The following is a 22527-nucleotide window of genomic DNA, read 5'->3' as shown; positions in this document are numbered from 1 at the left end:
ATGCTCTAGAAAAGGTTTTATCACAGACGTCACACTTAAACGGATTTTCACCCGTATGAACTATTTTATGGGTGTTCAAACTTGCTGCTTAAGAAAAGGTTTTATTACAGACGTCACACATAAACGGTTTTTCACCCGTATGCACTCTTTTATGGGTCTTTAAACTCCATGCTCTAGAAAAGGTTTTATCGCAGACGTCACACTTAAACAGTTTTTCACCCGTATGCACTATTTGGTGCCGGTTCAAACTTACTGCTTGGGAAAATGTTTTATCACAGACGTCACACTTAAACGGTTTTTCACCCGTATGCACTCTTTTGTGCACGTTCAAAGTGTGCATTCGAGAAAAGGTTTTATCACAGACGTCACACTTAAACGGTTTTTCACCCGTATGCACTCTTTTATGGGTGTTCAAACTCCATGCTCCAGAAAAGGTCTTATTACAATCATCACACTTAAACAGTTTTTCACCCGTATGCACTATTTGGTGCCGGTTCAAACTAAATGCGTGAGAAAAAGTTTTATTACAGACGTCACACTTAAACGGATTTTCACCCGTATGCTCTCTTTTATGGATCTTCAAATTTGATGCTGGACAAATGTTTTTCTCGTAGATGTCACATTTGACAGGTTTTTTACCCATGTGCAATATTCCTTGTGTCTTTAAACGTTATAATTGCCGTAGAAAGGATTTTATCGTATACATCACACTTAAATAGCTTCTCAACCGTATGTACTCTTTTATGGGTGTTTAAACTTACTGCGTGGGAAAAGGTTTTATCACAGACGTCACACTTAAACGGTTTTTCACCCGTATGCATTCTTTTATGGCTGTTCAACGTTTGTGCAACAGAAAAGGTTTTATCACAAACAGCACACTTAAACGGTTTTTCACCCGTATGCACTCTCTTATGGGTGTTTAAATTTGATGGCGTAGAAAAGGTTTGGTCACAAACATCACACTTAAACTGTTTTTCGCCCGTATGCACTCTTTTATGGGTGTTCAAATGTGACGCTAAAGAAAAGTTTTTATCACAAACGTCACACTTAAAAAGTTTCTCACCCGTATGCACTCTTTTGTGTACTTTCAAAGTGTGCATTCGATAAAAGCTTTTATCACAAACGTCATATTTATATGTCTTCTTCTTTTAATGAGTTCTTACATATATTTTCAATTTTTCAAACTTTTTGCTTTGAAGGTAACTCTTCAAACCTGTGTTCTTATAATCTTAAACTTTTCCTCCAGATTTTGATGATGACAACATTAAAAAACTGCATGTGGATGGATTCTTTGAAACAACTGGTGACGTATTTCCGCTCAGAAGAAGTCCAGACACGTGTGGTGAAAAGTGACCTAAAAGTTTAAAAGTCTATAGAGTTAACCAAATCACATAAAATCAAAACTCTTATAACTGAAAAGAATACATATCTTTCAAAATGTTTTTAAAATCTACAGATTTAAATACAGAAAAAAACACTGGAATATCCTTCAATAGGAGAACTAATTCTATTTCCGATCCCTCTTCTCTCTCTCATGGTGATACTTATATTAGCCTTTAAAACTATTTATTCTTATGCAACTAAATAGCGAAAATGATAAAGTTAAAGATAAAAACGTACGACTATGTTCATAGACCATTATATATGAATTATAGTAAAAATAACGAAACTCTAAGGGAATTTAGGGAAAAAAAGAGAGAGAGAGAGAGAGCCCAAGGACTTCCCATAATATAACAAAGATTGATATTTTTGGGTAGACCAATATAATTTTATTAAAAAAAAAAAACGTCAAGAAAAGTTTCTTCAGATCTTAAAAATAAAAATTAAAATAGTGATAAATCATTTCAATAGACAATGAAAAACAAAAAAACAAACTTCAGACATTTCGGTCGCACATAGTAACAACGTTATCAGCAATTGGATTCTTTTGAATCGTTTAAAGAAAACACTTTGTAACAAAGTGAGGCTGGAGGACCTTACGAGCAGATTTATTTGCTTTCCGATACTTTTTTTTATAGCGACAGGAACCTATTTGAGTTTTAAAATTTCTATTGAACTGTGAACAATAAATACGCTGTTTTAGTTCACTGTTCATCAGCTATAAGCGAATTGTTAAATAGAACAATATTTAGCCTGCGACTGAAAACTGGTCACAGGCAACTGATAACTGGTGATTGGAAACAAAACTAGTAAGAGCTCATCATTGTGCTTTTACATGCAGAAAACACGTTTGTTTCGTATAAATTTTTTGGCTAGGATTGTTCGTTTCGATTTTTTTTTCTCATCGTTTTTCCTTTGTATTAAAAGAATTCATCTCTCTGAGGAAAACGTGACTTTTGTCTTTTTTTTTAATCCAATGAGAATCGCTATGGTCTTCAAGCTAAATATTTAAAACAACAGACAAAAAAAGTAAACTTTTTCTAGCAAAATATTTTGAATAACCTTCCTAAACAGACAAAAAACTTTTGACTTCATCTGAAGAAAATAAATTCCGTATTTTTGTTTGAATCTAGTGTTTTCAGTAAATTAATATCATACATTATAAATTTCTGGTAGGCAGTTGAGATAATAGAAGTCGACTTTCTGCTTCTTTCAAATTCACCTTGGAATTAAAATAATAGAGATTCATTTCTTTATCTCTTAATTTAAAGAGAAATATACACTATAAAAATGAATTATAAAATTGACATACGTATGTAGTTTTAAGGTTTATTATGATGCTTTTTGAAAACAATAAAACCTACCAAACTTTATTGTGAAAGTTTAAAAATATTAATTAAATACTGGGAAAGAGGTTTGACCACCGCCTGCCTATTGGAAAAAGATGAAAAAGAAGTTTCCTTCTTAAGATTTAAGTCCCTTTCTCCTGTTTTTATCCAATAAAATTACACCAAATACATATCAATGAACAAAGATACAAATTTTCAGATATACCTTCTTTGTTAGAACATTTGGGTTGCAATTCCTGGGTGTTGTCTTCAAATCTACATGGTCCTGAAATACTAGGTAAACTCAGCAAGGGAACATCTTCACGTTTTGGTGAGAAAAGATGGTCTGGAATATGAAAGGGCTTTTCAAGGTCACAAGGTAAAGCGTCTTCAAACTCTAAAAGAAAATTTAAATTAAACAGACATATAAAAATTTTAATCGTAAAGCTTACTAAACAAATGCGACTGATTTTTCTTTTTAGTTACGTGCAAAAATGTAGATATACAGTTATAAATATACATACATAAAATTAAATGTATAGGCTATACAGGTTTTTTCTCAAATCGTTTTTAATCTACTTTCTATGAAGCAGATTAAAACCTGAAACATGCAACGAAATTCATTAACATAGAACAAACAAAAAACTGAAATTCTTAAAAAAAAAATACATAACATGGAACTAATAGCTGCATAAGTGTAAATTTAGGATATCGTACTAAATAAAAAAAATATTGAATAGAAATATATGATCAAAAAATAAAAATTTTGCAGCTTCTGAAATTGCCTCTCAATTACTTGGACTATCCGTCTTGGCTTTCCTCTTTCTACAATTAGCCACGTCTTGATGCAACCTACTGCAAAATATTTGATTTTCAATTCAATTCATTAAAGACCACAAAAGCGGTTTGGCAAACACCTGAACACTGGAAAAAGATAAAACAAATGTTCCATCTTAAGATTAAGTGTCTTTGTCGTGTTTTTTTCAAATAAAATAATATCCAATAAATTTCAATCAACAAAAAAAAAAAAAAAAAAAAAATCAGATATACCTTCATTGTTAGAACATCTGCGTTGCAATTCCTTGGTATCATATTCAAATTTACATTGATCTGAATTGCCAGGCATATTGAACAAGGAAACATCTTTACGTTTTAGTGACGAAATATGGTTTGAAAGATAAAAGGGCTTCTCAAGGTCACAGGGTAAAGCGTATACAAATTCTAAAACAAATTTTAAATTAAACAGACATATAATAATTTTGTCTGTAAAGCTAACTAAACAAATGCTACTACTTTTTCTTTTTAGTTACGTGTAAAAAATGTTAATATACAGACATTATATACATACAAAAAAATTAAATTGATAGGCTATACAGGTGTTTTCTCAAATTGAACAAACAAAAAACTGAAATTCTTAAAAAAAAAAAAAATACATAACATAGAACTAATAGCTGGATAAGTGTAAATTTAGGATATTGTACTCAATAAAAAAAAAATATTGAAAAAAAATATATAACCAAAAAATAAAGATTGTACAGCTTAACAATCACAAAGAATCACAACCAATCGAATGGGGGGGGGGGGGTTCTGCATAAGTTCCAAAACAATAAAGTACAAAATATAGTGTTCCAACATTTGACAGCTGAATTCAACAAGCTTTATTCCTCTCTTACACGTCTTATAACTTGATATTACCATCTGAAGCCCCAGGACTACCCCTGCTTTGGTGGTAATATATCGTTCATCATACCTGCACAGGGAAAAGATTCACAGAAAAATTCTCTATGGGATGATTACTTGACTCACCACACTTAAAAATAAAAGCTAAAAATCTGAATTTAAATAAGTTTTGTGGCACAAAGATGCCACTTTTATCACACCTCAGCTCTTAATCGTTAAATCCAAAAACATATGCAGTTAAATATTTTTTTTCTTAGGACCCCTTAAAGAGAAAGGAGCAAAAAAGGGACGAGTATTTTCTAAAGTAGCTTTTCTTTAAGGACCCCTTAATGAGAAAGGAGAAAAAAAGGACGAGTATTTCCTAGAGTAAAGTAGCTTTTTTTATGCTGTAACAGAAAATTTGAATGTATAGAATTACCGTTTTTAATGAAAGAATCCTCAGAAACTGTGATGAGATCAGCCATTTTCAGAATTTGTGGCAAGTCCATGAAAGATCTTGGAGAACGGAGTTAATGCCAATTATGAGAAGTATAATACTATCATCAAAACTTGGATACAACACAGATTATAGTCAGGGGAGTCCTAAAATACAAAAGATATAATGATGGATGACTAATAATGACTTTAAACCACTGCAAAGCTCAGACTCAAGTCCTTCAGCAGTCAAAAGGGTGCAAAAATTAAAAAACTTACCTTTTTAAACAAACTATTTTTAAAGTCCAGTTGTTGATTTTAATTTACAATATACTTTCACGGTAAAAAAGGAAAATACAACTTTCAGCTTACTAGATATTATGTAACAGCATTGAACTTATCAATCAAAAAAATTATTGAAAATTAAATAATTACCTTCTGAGGGATTTTAAAATACCAGTCAAGCGAAATTCAAGAAATTTAAAAAAATTTCCAGAAAGATAAATCTGTAGTTTTTTAACATCTACAAAATGTAACAACATTTGTCTAAAAAATTCTGAAAAATCAATCAATTGTTTAGGTTAACTAAGGGGGACAATCTTCCTGAGACAAGGTCTAAATTTGCCTTCAACTACTCTTTTTCTTAATTAAAATATTCTTTCAGCATTAATGCCAATACTATTGTGAAACCAATTTCACCTTTTTACCATAACTATTTATTTACACTTGAAGACAATATACTGATGTAAAAAAACAATAAAAAATATCCCTATTTAATACAATTTTTCTATATACCATGGTTGCAGTGACAGCTGTAACCTAAGACAGAGTACAAAGATATTGACAGAGCCTAAAACCCCTTAAAATGGCGTCGATTTGAAACAAAAATTCACCAGAAGTTAGCCGTCCAATCTTTTCAATGGTATTCTTCTAACATTTTTTTTCTTTTTAGCAACCTACTAAAGATAAATCAAACCTCATTGCCATCAAATGTTTAGAAACACGTTTCGAAAAAAAAATGTCATTCTGTGCACTAAAATTTTTGAGTTTGTAAAAATTTACAATTTATTTATTGGTAACCTGGCCCAAACTAACCTAACCCCGACCCCTAATTAATTTGCAAATATATACCCTATATTATATAATTACAATGTATTCTGTCACCCACCACTTGTTTTCCACTGAGCGTAAGCTAATTGTTTCTTAATAAAGGCAGATAAAGTAGGTTTGCTCCCAAGTTTTACATAGTGTAAACTTGAGTGTTGTTAGGCGTTATAATACGTAAGTACCGTTTAATCTATGATGCATTCAAATAGTATGTATTTAAGATTAATATATTATGCCAAAAACCTAGCCTAGAGTAAAAGAAATTAAGACTCAAACTAAATTGCAAAAAAATAAGAGAAAACAGTATCACCTTAAAGTTTCCATTTAATATCTGAGTAAAATGATGGTTATATTTTAAAAAAGCATAAAAAAAAGGTCTCGAGTGGTATGTTCACCTAATTTATAGCCCGATAATGAAAATATATCCAAATTTATCACGAAATCCCCTCCACCTCTCGGCATAGGTTACATGCTTCCCCTTTTCCATTTTAGAATAACTTTTCAATCTAACTCACTTATATCTTCAAAGGATTTTTTTTAACCTCTTTTTACTGCCAAGTAGTACTGATACTATGCTATCCCACTTTTTGCATGGCAGAACACAACTTGTGTTTTGACAGCTTTTCTTTGACCAAAAATTACTTTTATATGTATAAATTGCATTTTCAGACAAAATCTGCCAAAAAATTTGAAAACTGCAGCAAGTAGCATTGCTACTTTGCTACCCTACTTTTTCCACAGCAAATAAAGAGTTTGAGAAAATTCATTTGGAGCTTCAATTTTGAAAAAAAATCATATGATTGAGGTCATATTTCTGAGCATATTTTTACATATTCTTATGAATATTTTTACATATGCTCATAAGGTCATATTTACATATTTCTTCATATGTTTATTTAAGAAAATAAACTACATTACCCCCCCCCCCCTTCAGGAGTGATCAAATTGTTTTTAAATATATGACGCATGCAACATTACAAACGGAACATAGCTAAGTATAAAACACCAATTTTTTAGCTGCAATCAAGCGAGTGCCGGAGGATCTAGACGAACAGTCTCTAAAACAGCTAATCCCCAAGTGCAATAAAACCCTACAGTATGGCAAGTCTCAAACATTTAAAATCTACTTTCCAACACGAAACTACCTCGATATGTTTCTCAAAGTTTCAGTGAAAATCGGATATGAACACTTCCCAGTTGAAGAGTTCGTGTTCTTACCTCGGCGCTGCTTTGATTGCCTCACAATCGGTCACCTAGCTGCATATTGTAAAAACAGTTCTTTGTGCTCCAAATGCGGCTTCGCCGATCACAAATCTACGTCCGATACCCCATGTCAGAGGGCAGACTTTTGCGTTTGTTGCAATAAGCAGGGTCATACTTGCTATAGTGTTAAGTGCCCAAAAACCGTCAACCCTCGAACTAATGACCTAGTCACTAACTCTTCTATTGTGGAATATAAACGGCTCTTTTATTAATAAACTTCCGGTTCTGGAAAGCCTCCGTTCTGAGTTTAGTGTGATTTATCTCCAGGAATATTTTGTTACTAAACATGATCTGAACATACTTGAGCTTGAGGATATGACAACTTATTGTGTACCCGCTAGACAGCTGAACAATAGAGGCCAACCCTCGGATTGACTTGTTACGTTTGTAAAATCAGCTCTCCATTCTAGTATTTTCGAAGCAAATGATTATTATCTAGCTGTAAGAGTGGATTGTTCTGTATGTATTAGTGTGTATCTTCCCACAGACTACAATAATGACCAGTCTGAGCGCTTGTTTGCGCTGTCTGATTAAAAACTAGGTTCACGTATAGAAAAAATTTGGCGCTTAGGTTTACCTTGCATTATAGCCAGTGACTTTAATTGTAATCTGTCCGAGCTGAATTCTCAAGCGTCACCGCGTAGAACACTAGTTAAGTGTTTATGTAGTGATTTCTTGTGTGTTTTAGATAAATCGTCCGATTTTACGTATGTTCACACGTCCTCACGAACTTCCAACCTGAACCACAATGTAGTATCGTCAGATTTGAAAGCGGATATTGTAAAGGTCGTGTTTGATTATCAGTTGTCTGATCATCTTCCCATAACTTGCTCTGTAGGTATGCCATCTTCTGGTCACCAAACCACACCTCTTGCTCCTTTAGCCCTCGACACTGTCGTGACTGGTCGAAAATCGATCAAGCCCCATTCATCGAGTCGGTAGATTCAGTCCTGAATAAAATCAGCGTCCCATTTTACCTCCTTCAGAAGTCACTCCAGTTACCTCAAAGAGAGGTTTCGAATTGTCTATATATATATATTGTGCAGAAATCTGCCATGCTCTCTGCTTCGCAGAAAAACAAGCTGTTCCTTTTTAACGAATTCGTAAAGGAATCATTCCAAGGTGGTCGTAAAATCCAGATCTAGTCATTTCATGTAGTCAAGCAAAATTTTGGTTTTCAATATGGAAAGAGCTTGGACGTCCAAATACGGGTTTTAAGAACAGCATACGGATTTTCACGAAGCGAAAGTTTTCTAAGGCCCTGGCTTGGCATCAGAAAAATATAGTCAAATCTAGTCAATAGTTATTCTGCCTGTGCCAAACAAGATCAAAACTGATGTTTTACTATTGATGACGTCACTGTATATGTGACCGAAATATCTGGTATTTTTTGTTAAATTTATTATACACTGTCTATTGAAAAGGATTTTATCCCTATTTTGGACTTTTATTTTATCGTCATGGAAAGGCAGTGCGGTCTCCGAAATTACCTACAGCATAAAGCAACAGTGAAAACTTGAGGAAAACATACAATTTGGGATAGCCTATATGTTTGACCATTAGACGGGAGGGAAGGAATAGTAGTTTACAGTGCTTTTAGGAGTAAAATAAGTAGGTATTTTAGAATGATTTTTTTTAGTTTTCAAAATTTTTGGTACTTACTTTTGAGAGAGAAAGAATTAAAAAAAAACCTTCTACCCTTCCTTTAAATTAAATTGCTTACAAAGAAGGAGTAAAACAGATAATCCAAATGGAAGCAAATTACAAGCATGATTAAAATTCAAGGCATACTTTTTGACATTTTTTTGAATGGCCTTTTTTTTAGGTTGAAGTAGTGTCAACGCAGTGAAGCAACAGAAAAATGTTTTAAAGCAGTTTACACAACGTATTGTGTTTCTTTTAGCCAATGAATATGCAACATACTAAAACAAAACTGAAAAACATTAATATTATTACTTCATAATACCCAGAATGTTTTTACTAATCAGATTATCAAGTTTGTTTCTATTATTATATATTTTATTTAATATTACATTTTGGTAAATTATACACTCAACTTGCAGATATAAATTTAAAACGGTACTTTTGCATTATCAGGGCCTCTCTAAAAAGTCAAGTTTGGTTAATGCTAGTGAAATAAAATAGGATAAATATATAATAGTTTAGAAACACATTTAGTCTATATCTTTGCACATTAGAGGTGGGGGGTAAAGCATTGCATATATTAAATACGTAACCTAACCTAGGTACCCCCCCCCTAAAATCCAAAAAACACAGCTTAATATCGTACACGCAATGAAAACCTTACTATCATTACATGCTCTACAACAGATAAGAGGTCACAAAACAGGTTTTATCATTGCCAATCTATACTGTTTAAGCTGAGAGGACCTGATAATGCAAAAGTACCTTTAAAACTATGAAAATTACAAATTTAATGGTATGGCAGTATTGATGAACCATGGAAATATTTGTTGCTAATGCGGAACCATCCCATTTCAGAATGAAATATGGTACTAGTTTACAGTTCAGTGTCACGAGAAGAAACACTATTAGATTCTGATAACAACTTTAAAAAATAAAAATCTACTTCCCTGTATAATTCCTAGAAGAGCTTTGGTTTACTTTATTCTTACACCCTTCTTGGTAAACAAATAAAAAACCAATTTTTGTGCTGGTTCAGTTTACAATAAGCCCTAAAATATTTACAGATAGTGCTAATAACTGCTTCATATTGCTTAGCCCTCTTGCCCTTGCTAGTGTTCAAATATAGAGCCAACTTCAATTATATATTCCTTATGTATCTTGCAGTAGAGAACTTTTGTGTCAGCCAAACCCCCATAAAGTGAACTAACATTAGAAAATTCAACAAACTCAAAATACATGGGCAGGGGTATCCCAAGACAGGGGGGAAGGCAGACGGGGCACACTGCCCCCCTAAATTTTCCGGCATTCAGTATAGTTTTCACCAAAGGGGAAAATTTTGCAAAATTAGCAGAAATTATGCAAAATTCCTGATTTCTGCAGAACATTTGACAGAAATAAGGTACCATAGCAATTAAGTAAAATCTATGAAGTTTGCCCCCCTTCTCCCCAATGAAAAGAGGCTTAGGGTACCCCTGTACAGAGAAATATACATGTTGAGCTATATATTTTTGTTTTAAGATTCTGTACAGAGTAGTAGCTAATTTGAGCACTTTTCTGGTTTTTAGTAATCTTTTCGGATTTTTATGGGGATTTCTTCTCTTGAGCCCTGCTTGTGCAAGCAGATAGGGCCTACTGGTTAACTATATTTCAGGTAAAATTTTTGTTGTTCATATTATTGACTTAAAAATAAAGTGATCATATCACTTGATGTCCTTTTTTATGTTCTTTCTGAAAATAATAATTGCTTCTACTGCAATTCAAATTTAAGCCTTTTTTGAAGTCTTGAAAATGACCAAAATGTATCAATAATAATATTCGATAATTATGACTAACTGCTGGACAGCATACTCTAGTCTTTCAGAGGTAAGCTTTACTCATCACCAGATAAATCACTCCAACAACTTTGTTGACCGTGATGATATGACCATCCACACCCAATATACTGAGAGGCTATGGTGGTCTCTGAAGAAAAATTGCAAAAGGTCAGGAATGAGGAGTCTGTACTTGTAGCAGTACTTCTTACATCTTTGGTTGTTTTTGTGCAAACGTCTTTCATCATTCGGCTCTGATCAGCCGTCTGAAAACAATGATGAGTATATCATCAAAGCTCTCTCATCATTGTTCTATTTGGCAGAAGATTTGATTTTAAGCAAAATGCTATAAAATAAACTTTAGCCTATTTGGTTATTTTTTTATTTGAATTTGATTATAGAATCAGTTATTTAGTAAATTGAGTCTTTACACATAAATTCATGGCAAAAATGGTGTTCCTAGCTTCCCTTTACTGCATGGCTTTTTAGCACTAAAGCTTTATTTTAAGCACAGCTGTAACTTTGTTTAGAGTGAAGAAAGTGTTGCAGCAATTGATCAGAGATTACATTGGTGGCAGTATAGTACAGTAAATCTTAACCAATTTGATCATTGGATAGCATTGCCTATAGCTGCCTTAGGCTAATGGATGCATGTAGCTTCTTGTCTAGGGGGGGGGGAGCGAGGAATTCTGTGATGAAGGGCAGGGGGAGCTGCTTATATTGGCAGTTCACAAAACATTGCATTGCCAGCAAGTTTGGTACAATTCTACATAAGCTACTTTTGGCTATCTTGGAAAGAGGTTAGATTAGGGAAATGAAAATCTTAGGGATGGGTCTACAGGCAGAAGTAGGCTATGTCCCAGGATGATATTTTAAAGTACCTACCTCCACTCCTTCTCCCTCTAGAGGGTCCTGACCTTTGATAACCTTTAAAAATATGTGTTATAAAAGTGAAACCTTAAAATATACTACTACTACAAACAACTCACCAGAGCACCAAGCCACCTGAGGCCAATACACATGCTCCTCCTCCATCCCAATCTATTCAAAGCCTCCCTTTTTACACTCTCCTAGGAAGTTCCCATTTCCTTTAAATCTTTCTTTATGACGTCCTCCTGCCCAAGATAAGGACAACCTGCTTTCCGTTTAGCCCTAGTCGGTTGGCGAAAAAGAACAATCTTTGGTAATTTGTCATCCTTCATCTGCACAACTTGCCCTAACCACCTCAACCTCTTTTCATTATAGCCCTAGATATTGGTATTAAACCACATTTTCTGTACAGCCTATTGTTTGAAGTATAGTCAGCCAGCTGGGTACCCAGAACAATTTGTAAACAATTTCTCTGGAAAACATCTAGCAAATCTTCATCTGCCTTTTGGAGTGCCCATGCTTCAGAGCCATATTTGACCACTGTCATCACTGTAGCTTCTAATATTCTAATCTTGGTTTGCAGACTAATCTTCCTATTATTCCAAACTTTTTTAACTGTGAAAAAAAAAACACCCTGAGCCTTGGTCATTCTACTTTTAACATCTTTACTGCTCCCAATCTCTACTAATATCTACCTAATCTTTACTAGTAATACTATCAAAGTAAGTGAAGCTGCCCACCTGATCAATCTTTTCATAACCAAACATCACCTTTTCATCTTCACTTATTCCTAGCCTTAGTGACTTAGTCTTTTTAACATTAATTTTCAAACTTATTCTAGCACCATGAACTCACAAAACCTCTAAAAGTTCATTCATTTTGCTCATCTTGGATGTTTAAATCATCAGAATAATCTAAGTCCAGGAGACTTTTTCCTCCCCATTTGATTCTGTGGTCTCCCATTGCATTTCCTGTGCTTATCTGCTTAACCGAAGTACATCACAACTATTTTCAGCTTTACAACTTTGCTAAATCCCAATTTATAAGGTTTTAAAGATATGCAAATAGATTTCCTAGATTTAAAAAAAAAACAGTGATATGGCTTAAAATTCTACTCAAATAACAGGAATTAAATTTTCAGAACTAAAGCCAGAGAAAAAGGAACTGGTAACTGAAAATTAATATAAAATTTTATTTTGTCAAAATACCTTCCTGGGATATACTTAAGCCTGTAGACTCATCCCTGAAAGTCTCATATTCCTAACCTAACCCCTTTGCAAGATAGCCAAAAGTAGCTAAAGTAGAATTTTACTGCAAGTTCTATCATGCCTATGACATGTTTATAATAAGTTCTCACCAAAAATCATAAATCATGAATAAGCTTCAGCATTACTCTTCTTGGATTAGAGCTAAGTCTTTCCAAGACATTATGGATAATTGCTTCTTGTTTTGACTTTTATTCTGTCATTCCAGCTTTTTCAACCATCTACCTTTTATCAACTACTTTTTTTTGGCCATCTACCTTTTTTCAAGTGTTTTTTTTTCAACTATCTGCTTTTTCAGGTCTATCTAGTGTACATTTGAAGTTCTAGGGGGGAGGGGGGCAGCTGCCCCCCTTATGGGGATAAATATGGCTCTAGGTTTTGTGCAAAAGTTTACTGATTTTGTTAAAAAAAAATTAATGGGTTTTATTAATCAAATGTTATGATGGATAGATATATATTTATTGCAATAAAAGCCACTTTGGGCCATGGCAAAAAAGGAAAATCACACAAAATAATAGCACATGATTATAACACTCATAGCAAAGTATGGTAGCCTACATAACAATAACAACGCAAAATAACAAAACATTACTAAAACATAATAAAGCACACAATACCATTAAACTAACATAAATAGATAGATGTATTTACATCTATCAAGGGCCATGACTACAAAAATAACAAACAAGAAAACAACTTACACACATACAACAATACTTTCCACACTCACCCCACCCCCTTTACAAAAATCTATCTCTATGTGACATACCCAATTTCATATACTTTGCTATCATTCTTATTGTCCTGTAATTTTTTGATCCCATTACTGAAACCAACCACTCACTTGTCCCCACATTAACAAAAAATAACTCTTTCCTTAAATCCTGTAATTCGGGACAAAGGGCCATGAAGTGAAGCAGATTCTCACCATTTTCTCTGCACATAGGGCATGAGTAAGGACCATCCTTTACCCTTACCCTCCCTAAATATTTCCTCCTTTCTCCAAGTGCTACAAAATTACCCCTCCCTGAATATATTCCCTTTTTTCCCTACCTGGTTACTGCCCTTAAGCCTACATTGTATCTTTACTGAATATTATTGTTTCCATCCATAGCTGTCTCAATTTTCTTAGACAATTAACATAGATCTACCAGTGCATTCAGCTCTGTTTCATGTATCATAGAAGTCCTATTATTCTATCCTCAGGCTTGCTAAAACCAACACACCCTCCCACTTAGGTTGCATATTTGCTTGTAGATTTCAAAGTTCATTGCTGTAGCCACAGTTTTGAGAATTCCTTGTACAGATTTGCCTGGCTGTATTTGGAGAACAGCTTTGGGGAGCCGAGTTTCAAGTACACTGATGTTAGGTCCTAGGTACCTCCATTTGCAGTATTTTATTACGTTTCTGATTAATGGAAATACACCTTCAGCAATTATTTCAGAATTGGGTAATACAATTTGTGTGGCCAGAAGCTTAATTGTAAGATTGCATATTGTGGTTTTCATTTTTTTTTGTCATTCTATTCAAGTTACCCTGGATATTTTTCATTGTGATAGATTGTCTTAATGCTCTGCTGCACAAGGAAAATATTTAAATTGTATAGGATAGGAAAATTTCAGTAGGCTAATCAATTAAAAGTCCTAAACTAGCCAGGGAAGTGTTTATTCCACTAGAAAATCACCACCTATCTTTGAACTCCAATTATCCAGCCATGTTTTTTGCCCCCTTTAGCCTGTATCTAGTTTCTGATAGATATTTAAATTTCATTTTATCTGTTACTCATTTCTTGTCAATATCACTGAGGGGTCATATTTAAGCACTAGATAAGTCATTGTTAAATAGCATGTGCTTATGTATATACAGCTTGTTGCTACTTATGTTTCTTTGGGTATACAATGTTTGATATGTTATAGGCCTAGAGAACAAAACATGCTGAAAAAAATGATTCTTTATAATTTGCATAATGATTATTGCTAACACATTTTAGCAACAGCCCTGTTTTACTTTACCCCAATCCTCCTAATATAGAAATCTATAGCTGAAATTAGATATTTCTCATTTATTCTGCCAAGCTGTCCCTCAACCCTAATACTTGTTAATTGAATCAACTGTGACAAAACAAGAACTGGAAAAACAAGTGACAGAATACATTAGAAATATATAATTTGGGCTATATATTTGCACATTAGGCAGTTTGGGGGTAAATCATAGTGTAGAGCTGCATGATTTTTCTCAGGGTATTTAGGCTAAGTGGAAGGTCACTTGTACCTGATGCTGTCCCTTTAGTTGGATGGAAAAAATCCAAAGAAAGTCCACTTTGAAAAGGAAAGAGCCCAAATGTGAGATTGAATTTGTCAAAGCTTAGAGGTTTGCCCCTTCAGTCTGTTTAAAGAAAACGGAAACATAATTGTATCATTGTTCATTTCAATTGTAAGGGTGACCAATATTTGTAACACTTTATTAAATGGTTGTAAAAGTGTACATTCATTTGCCTTGTTTGTTTTCTACAAGTGTTTTTTTAATCTTTAAATTGATATACATTTCTTACAAATTTCTTATTCGTACCAGAGGTCCATTTGAAAGTTTCTGACCTACTTTGGAATCCCTGGTCTCAAAATAACATTTAAACTTATTGAAGCTAGGAAACATAGAACTCCTGTCTTTTTAACAAACATGAATGGACATGATTAGGTCTTATTGCAGTAAAGCCCTGGGGTTATGGCAATTCAAAAAAAGAAAAAAAAAAACTTAAAATGCTTGACATTACATAAGCATAACAGAAACAAAGAAAAATAAATCACAAAACTTTACTTCTGTGCTCACTTGCCAACCTAAGCAATTGTCTTAAATTTTTAAATCTTGCAAAATATTCATCCCTCATTACATTCACCATCTCTCATGTCCATACATCCATAACTCAGGCAAAAGGATGGACCATCTTAATAGCCACAAACATTATCCTATGTAAACTGAACCTTTAGAAAAAAGTGGGACTTTCATAATTTAACATTGATGATATTTTCAAAAATATTTCCTTAAACATGCTCTGTCTTTGGCTGTCTATTAGCTTAATTATTTTTCATATGATTCAATAATCACAGAAGGACTGTTTTATGCAAAATTAACATCTTTTATATATAAAATATTATAAAATTTACATAAAATATAATTTATGTAAATACCTTAGATACAATGAAAATATAAAAAGTTGCACTTCCATATTTTAACATTAATGATATTTTATGAACATTTTGTTGTTACATACTTGGAAATATTTTCTGTATTTGAATGACTATTAGCTTTAAGTTAGAAGAGATACCAACCTTCACCCCCATCCACATCCAAATTCTTTCACTGTTGAAGTGAGTTAATAGTCAAACAAAAATTACTATGTGTAAGATGAACATTTTAAAAAAGCAACTCTTCCAGACTCTAACATTGAGGACATTGTTATAAATATTTTTTATTATGTTTTGGGAAACATTTTCTGTTTTTGGATGATTATTACCTTTAAGTAAGAAGAGTTGCCCTACTCCAACTTGCATTTCTTCATCTCTGTTTTCATTTAATGGATTTTAAAGAAGGTTTCTATGCTAAGTCAGTAGGTCTACTTAAATATTTTCTTAAACATTTTTGAACAATCTTAAGTTGGTAAATTAGGTAAGATTTTCAGAATTTTTAGTGATCACAATATATTTCAATCATAATTAAGTGCATTAGAAAGGATAACCACTGGTAAAGAGCCCAAAAAAATTGTTTATTGCCTAAAAAGTTGGCAAAACAGGAGAGTGCTTCTCAATAATTAATAACTTTAAAATCTCTTTTTTAAACATAGCAAAATATATTTGTTTTAAATGCAAAGCCAGCATGGCCTGAAAAATTACTTAATACTAATCATGCTTTGAGACCTGATTGTCTAAATGCTTTTACAAATCACAGAAGATAAAATGTTGTGTGCAAACTGAAGTCCAATATGTAAGCTAGTATAGTGGCACTAGACTTTCAAGGTCCAAACTGGCAGTACTGATGTCCATTTTGGGGTCCTTTAGCCAGGAAGTGAAACAAAAAGCTAGGTGCCTGTCATCCCATGATTTTGCAAGCCCTTTTTGCTCATCTTCCCCAGATTTCTCCAGGTACCCATTTAAAGCTGGGCCAACTCTGGCTGAGCTTACTGAGTCACATCACTGATCCCTATCCCCAACCAAATAAACTAGCAGTGCCAGGAATTAAACCTGTGCCCCTGGGACAAGGAATTCCCAACCCAGAGTGTCAACCACTTTGCCAGGACCACCAATGTGACCAGAGAACAAGAGTCACAGTTGCTGTTATTTTCACTACTTTCCCATAAGCAATATATTTTATTAAGAAGAATTAATTTTAAGACAGGTATCAACAAAACTCCATCAGGGATTGTATTTACTTAATTTACAATCAAACACTGGGAATGTTTAGCTTTGTGATATTCTAGTCTTGAAACAATAAAAGAAGAAAATCTATATTTTCTATTTGTTTTCCATCAGCTCATTTGAGAAAAACAATTGCAACAGCAATATGCCCATGATTGGCTTAGAATCTCACTAAAATGCCTTAAAACAGAAGAAATTTTAAAAACAACTATACAGATCATTAAGAGGAGCATTAACATAACTGGTCCTTGTTTAGAATCCAGAAAACATGAGCAAGAACAGTATTGTAAAGATCAGATAGGCATTACCTGGTACTTACATGGGATGCTGTATAAACAAAGGGTTTCTCACTCAGGGAACCATAAATAAACTTTAGTTTTTAGGGGTTTAGGGGGAATAAAAGGTACCTAGGTTTGGTTAGGTTACATATTTAATATATGCTATGCTTTACCCAGACCACCCCCCCCCTTATGTGCAAATATAGCCTAAATTTGTTTCTGAACTATTATATTTTTAAACTATTTAGTTTTATTTCATTAGCATTAACAGAACTTCACTTCTTGTGTGTTTTCTGGATTCTAAATAAGTACCAAATAACTCCAAACTTGGCACTTTTTACAGCAATTTTTTAGCAAAGCACATCCACAGCTTTAATACTGTTCTATGTCATCTCTAATAAAAATGTCAAATTGTATCAGATGAATTGTTATATCAGATACTTCAAAGACTTTTAGTCAAATCTGTGAAATGAAGGGCCAGGCATTCCTTCCTTCACAATTTATACAACTCCAGCCACATCCATATTTGCTTGTTTTCAAGTGATTCAACAGTGATTTAGGATTTATATAATTTCCTAGGCAATTGTTTTTTTAGGGCATATTATTTGTTTTTTAAATTAGCTTACATTTATATCTGATTTAATGAAAATATATTTTGATTTTTAAATTATCTTACCTTACTTTACCTTAAATCGCATTGTCCAGCGAAATAAGGAAAGATCCTGTAGAGTCACTGGTCAGTGATAATGGGGAGTCACTGGTTCGGTGGCGTCCCACTCTGTTTTCCATGGTTTGGTGAACCAATTCTTATCACGGGCAATCTTGAGTGCAGTGAAAGAGGGAGCGGTGACAGCTGCATTGGGAAGACTGTTCCAGGGGCCCACCACTCTATTCGAGAAGTAGTGGTTGTAGAGTCTGCTGTGAGCTCTCTTCCTGAGCAGCTTCTTACTATGCCCTCACAAAATTATATTGCATTGTTTTATTGGTAGTAAAAGTCTGATATCTTTTTTTCAAGGTGATTCTAGAATTTGGGTACTTGTGCATTTTATGATAATCACAAAAGAAGTTGAGTTTGGTTAATATTAATGAAATATAATAGCCTAAATATATTGTATAGCCTACAAAATTCCATAATTGACCTAGGGACAAGGTAAAAGTGTTACTCAATTATGTTTTTTTACACTTATTCTAAGTTGCCTAAAATAAGCAATTTGCTTACAAATACACTCCTTCCATAAGGATACTAAATATAGGCCAAGGATCAAAAAGTTAGAAGAAAACACCAAAACAATGAGTCAATATATACGAAATCATATTATTGAGTTAGGACTAAAGTGAATACACCATTCGATGCCTTTTTTTATGCTGATTACGAATATAATAAGCATTCCTATCGGAAATTCAAATTTAAGCCATTTTTGAGCTCTTGAAGATGACAAAAAAATAGGGTGTAAAAAGGCTAATATAGCGTGGAAACAGGCTTAAAACCTTTGTTTTAAACTTACTGTTTCATAATAAATACTTATTTTAATCCATATGCACTGACTTTCCATAAAAACTTGGATAATCACAAGTAGCCTATTTAAGTTCAAAGAATTTATTTTGCAAATATGTATTTTTCTTCTTCCTTAACGCTGATTGTTCAAGAATGTGTTTTCGACGAAACATTGAAAATATTAAAGCCACGATACACGATACACAACACACACAAGGTGCCTTGTCGAATACATATGATACACGATACACACGAGGTGCCTTGTCAAAATTCAAATTTAAATTTAGTTATTTAATACATTATCATAAAAATATCAGCAACTTCATGTTGTCAAGGTTGCAAAATCATGGTGCTTGAGGCTGCAATTAAATTTTTGCACAAGGCTGATTACAGTACTGATTTTTTTAGGTACATTTTGTTTTTATTTCTTTGTTGATTACTAAGTTAGATTGATTCAATTTATATATATATATATATATATATATATATATATATATATATATATATATATATATATATATATATATATATATATATATATATATATATATATATATATATATATATATATATATATATATATATATATATATATATATATATATATATATATATATATATATATATATATATATATATATATATATATATATATATATATATATATATATATATATATATATATATATATATATATATATATATATATATATTTATATATATATATATATATATATTTATATATATATATTAACTTTTTTAAATGCTTGAAAAAAAAAGTTTTCCAGGAAACAGGACAGAAAATTCTTGTTTGTTTCTTTATATATATATATATATATATATATATATATATATATATATATATATATATATATATATATATATATATATATATATATCAAGGAGGCACACTTGTGCCTCTATAAAGAGGCGACCCACCACAATGTTAAGCTTTTTCAGGTCCTAGAGGTCGCAGAGAGACGGCGGTAATCGCATTTTGTAGCCCAAGCTCAAACTAAGAAACTTGCAAAATTTCATCCTCCTCCGACTTTACCTTCATGGGGTAAACTGGGCCGGAAGTTTGGAACCTCCCACCACAGCCCCCCTTTAACGTTGTCCGATTGGGCTGAAATTTAGAGGTTAAGCTTTCCTAGGGCCCGGGAGCTTATCCTCGAAATTTCAGCTCAATCCGATCACTCCTTCCCTGTTTTCAAAAAACCAAATATAGCCACTTAAAATTCATGATCATGTCTTTTTTTTTTCTTAGCCACGCCTACAGGCCACAGTTGGCAACGGATCCGGTTGAATGAGGACTCATTCGAAGCAGAATTCGACCTGTTAGGGCCTTTTGATATTTTCAGACCGAAAAAAGTATCCCCCGAATTTACATTTACGAAAAACCTTATTTTTTTTCAAATAATACACATAAACAGGTTAGACATGCTTTGTTATGAAAATATCTGCGCGTCAATTTTCATAACAAAGAATGTCTAACCTGTTTTTGTGTCTTATTTGAAAAAAACTACGTTTTCTAAAGAATTAAAGAGGCTGAGTTACAAGGTCAACCCTTAAGACGTACAGGGATTAGGAGGCACAGTTGGGGGGCTGCCGCCCCAAACCCTCCGCTTTCGCAGCCTTTAAATAAAAAAAAAATTTAAACTGAAAGTAAGGAGCGACATTAAATCTTAAAACGAACAGAAATTATTCCGTATATGAAAGAGGCTGTGCCCTCCTCAACGCCTCGCTCTTTACGCTAAAGTTTTTATTGTTTAAAAAAAGAGTTGTGAGAAAGTCAAACTTTAGCGTAAAGAGCGAGGCGTTGAGGAGGGCACAGCCTCTTTCATATACGGAATAATTTCTGTTCGTTTTAAGATAATAATTCTGTTCGTCGCTCCTTACTTTCAGTTTAAATTTTTTTTTTTATTTAAAGGCTGCGAAAGCGGGGGTTTGGGGTGGCAGCCCCCAACTGTGCCTCCTAATCCCTGTACGTTTTAAGGTTCGACCTTGTAACTCAGCCTCTTTAACTCTTTAGAAAAACGTAGTTTTTTTCAAATAATATATATATATATATATATATATATATATATATATATATATACATATATTTTCACTGTCGCTTGCCTTCTAAATGCAAACAATTTCAGCCTTTTCTTGATGTTATGACGTCCAAATTTCACTTAAATTCGAAGCGGTGCCTTTGTAAAATTACATTTTTTTTTTATTGGACCTTTAACTTTTGCCTCGGCTTGTCTTTTGTCATTTTTAAATATTTTTAATATTTCTTAATATTTGTGTTGTGGACATTTAAATTCTAAATACACTTCTCTATCGATAAAGAAAAATTCAAATTGGGATAAAATCCTTTTAACAGACAGTGATGAATTTTGCAAAAATACTAGATATATCAGTCACATAAGCACTGACTGTCATCAGTGACCAAAATATCTAGTATTCTTGTGAAATTTATCACTTTCTATTAAAAGGATTTATCCCTATTGGAACTTTTATTTATCGTCATGGAAAGGCCGTGTGGTTTCCAAAATTATCGACACTTCTCAATTTCCTAACTTTTCCTCGTTTCTTTTTTTTCACTTCTAATAAAATACATTAATTTTATCATTGCTGCAAATCAGTTGGAAAAAAAATACGCTATTCATTTTAATATTGAAGTCTCTTTCAAACTATATTTTTTTTATTATTTTCAAATATCTTCTATTCTCAGGGCTCATGGTGTGCTGCCAACAAAAGTTTTTTGCCCCCGTTGCCAGACCCCTTGTTCCCACTTTACGTCCCCAAATAATGTTTGGGTGTAGAACAATACAGTTCCAATTCCACACACAAGAAGGAGGAAACGATGCAATTTTAGTTTAAGTGATAGAAAAGGAAGTTTCTTACAGTACATCAAACTTCCAACAGACAAACTTATTATGTTTATAACCATGTTTTTGAGTAATATGTGGGAGCATTGAGCAGCAAGGCTAGAACTTGATATTTGCATAAAAACAAGTGTGGATTGGAGGTCAATGTGTAGCGAGGTACTGATCAATTGGGTAGGAAACCAAGAGCCAATAGGAGGTGAGGGCGTTGTGGTAAAAATAGACGAAAGTCTTTTGGTCAAACGAAAATACAACCAGGGGAGGCTTCTCAGCCAGGTTTGGGTATTTGGTGGAATTGAGAGGCTGAGCAAAAAAAAATTTATTATTCCTCTCTTAGATGGTAATGAGAGTCTGAGAAGGGGTAAAGAAACTCTTATCCCTCTCATTCAAAGATATATAAAGCCAGGCTCAATAATTATGAGTGACTGCTGGGCAGCATACTCCAGGCTGTCAGATATCGGCTATAGGCACCATCAAATAAATCATTCTGAAAACTTTGTTGGCGCATCAGATGAGACCATCCACACACAATGTATTGAGAGGCTATGGGGCTCTCTGAAGAAAAATGCAAAAGGCCGGGGATGAAGAAACTGTCCTTGAGGCAGTACATTTCCAGATTTCTTTTTCTCGAAGCCTATGAGCCAGAAGAGCGCCTGCATATTTTTTTAATTGAAGCAAAAAAGTTTTACCCCCCCGGATCAGAG

General features: G+C 33.3%; 1 pseudogene; it reads right to left on the bottom strand.

Moving 5' to 3' along the window:
- Positions 1–635: 635 nt before the first annotated feature.
- LOC148947505 (uncharacterized) overlaps positions 636–22527 on the bottom strand; it is a 75501-nt pseudogene continuing 53609 nt past the window's right edge.

The sequence above is a fragment of the Artemia sp. Qi Xiang Cuo genome, chromosome 10 (genome assembly GCF_049724085.1).
Source record: "Artemia sp. Qi Xiang Cuo chromosome 10, ASM4972408v1, whole genome shotgun sequence".
NCBI lineage: Eukaryota > Metazoa > Arthropoda > Branchiopoda > Anostraca > Artemiidae > Artemia > Artemia sp. Qi Xiang Cuo.
This window is presented reverse-complemented; position numbering and strand designations above follow the sequence as displayed.